General features: G+C 47.4%; 3 non-coding genes across 3 annotated transcripts; all 3 read right to left on the bottom strand.

The window, feature by feature from the left end:
- Positions 1-395: 395 nt before the first annotated feature.
- LOC123126732 (5S ribosomal RNA) lies at positions 396-514 on the bottom strand. Its single transcript, XR_006461957.1, has one exon. It is a non-coding gene; the product is annotated as a 5S ribosomal RNA (ribosomal RNA).
- Positions 515-887: 373 nt separating this feature from the next.
- LOC123126740 (5S ribosomal RNA) lies at positions 888-1,006 on the bottom strand. Its single transcript, XR_006461964.1, has one exon. It is a non-coding gene; the product is annotated as a 5S ribosomal RNA (ribosomal RNA).
- A 374-nt stretch (positions 1,007-1,380) lies between these two features.
- LOC123126616 (5S ribosomal RNA) lies at positions 1,381-1,499 on the bottom strand. Its single transcript, XR_006461849.1, has one exon. It is a non-coding gene; the product is annotated as a 5S ribosomal RNA (ribosomal RNA).
- Positions 1,500-1,897: the final 398 nt, after the last annotated feature.

Below are 1,897 nucleotides of genomic sequence, written 5' to 3'. Positions count from 1 at the left end.
CGGCCCGAACCTGGGTAAATGATCCGTGTGTTTCCTGTCAGACCCGCTCTTTGCACAACCCCGCGCCCGCCAACCATAGAAGGGATCCCAGTGATTCCATAGGTGTCGATTTCCCCCGACAAATGGATAATGCCCTATATATACTACTTACTCTCCCCCACAAACACGGATACGAGTTCACCACGGTTTCCACCCCTCCCTCTATACCGCAGCAACACGTATTTTTTCACCCCTTTCAGAATGCGCTCCTCGCGCCATAAAGCCGCCTCTAGACGCGTGACCAATGAGCAGCGGGGCTAAAACATATCACAAACGTCAAAAATAATATAACGGGGTTAATATATATCGCACACATACGATATGTTTGTCACGAGGCACAAAAAATAATTAAAAAGGGAATGCAACACGAGGAATTCCCAGGAGGTCACCCATCCTAGTACTACTCTCACCCAAGCACACTTAACTTCAGAGTTCTGATGGGATCCGATGCTTTAGTGCTCGTATGATCGCATCCTACATGTTACCCCCGCCTTAGTCCCTTACGCTTGCCAGTCCCAGGTCCACTGCAAAGATGATTGTCATTCTTACTACAATTACAACCGTTGGGTAATAATGGATAATGCCCTATATATACTACTTACTCCCCCCCCCCTCAAACACGGAGACGAGTTTATCATGGTTTCCACCCCTCCCTCTATACCGCGGCAACACGTATTTTTTCACCCCTTTCAGAACGAGCTCCTCGCGTCACAAAGCCTCCTCTAGAAGCGTGACCAATGAGCAGCGAGCTAAAACATATCGCAAACGTCAAAAATTATATAACGGGGTTAATATATATCGCGCACGTGCGATATGTTTGTCACGAGGCGCAAAAAATAATTAAAAAGGGAATGCAACACGAGGACTTCCCAGGAGGTCACCCATCCTATTACTACTCTACCCCAAGCACACTTAACTTCGGAGTTCTGATGGGATCCGGTGCTTTAGTGCTGGTATGATCGCATCCAACATGTTACCCCCGCCTTTGTCCCTTATGCTTGCCACTCCCAGGTCCACTGCAAAGATGATTGTCATTCTTACTACCATTACAACCGTTGCCTAATAATGGATAATGCCCTATCTATACAACTTACTCCCCCCCCCCCTCAAACACGGAGACGAGTTTACCACGGTTTCCACCCCTCCCTCTATACCGCAGCAACACGTATTTTTTTACCCCTTTCAGAACGCGCTCCTCGCGCCACAAAGCCGCCTCTAGACGCGTGACCAACGAGCAGCGAGCTAAAACATATCGCAAATGTCAAAAATAATATAACGGGGTTAATATATATCGCGCACATGCGATATGTTTGTCACGAGGCGCAAAAAATAATTAAAAAGGGAATGCAACACGAGGACTTCCCAGGAGGTCACCCATCCCAGTACTACTCTCGCCCAAGCACGCTTAACTTCGCAGTTCTGATGGGATCCGGTGCTTTAGTGCTGGTATGATTGCATCCAACATGTTACCCCCGCCTTCGTCCCTTATGCTTGCCACTCCCAGGTCCACTGCAAAGATGATTGTCATTCTTACTACCATTACAACCGTTGCCTAATAATGGATAATGCCATATATATACTACATACTCCCCCCCCTCAAACACGGAGACGAGTTTACCACGGTCTCCACCCCTCCCTCTATACCGCAGCAACACGTATTTTTTTACCCCTTTCAGAACGCGCTCCTCGCGCCACAAAGCCGCCTCTAGACGCGTGACTAATGAGCAGCGAGCTAAAACATATCGCAAATGTCAAAAATAATATAACTGGGTTAATATATATCGCGCACATGCGATATGTTTGTCACGAGGCGCAAAAAATAATTGAAAAGGGAATGCAACACGAGGACGATAATGCC

This window comes from Triticum aestivum, chromosome 5D (assembly GCF_018294505.1).
Source record: "Triticum aestivum cultivar Chinese Spring chromosome 5D, IWGSC CS RefSeq v2.1, whole genome shotgun sequence".
NCBI lineage: Eukaryota > Viridiplantae > Streptophyta > Magnoliopsida > Poales > Poaceae > Triticum > Triticum aestivum.
The sequence above is the reverse complement of the archived record's forward strand: the minus strand, read 5'-3'. Positions and strand labels throughout refer to the sequence as shown.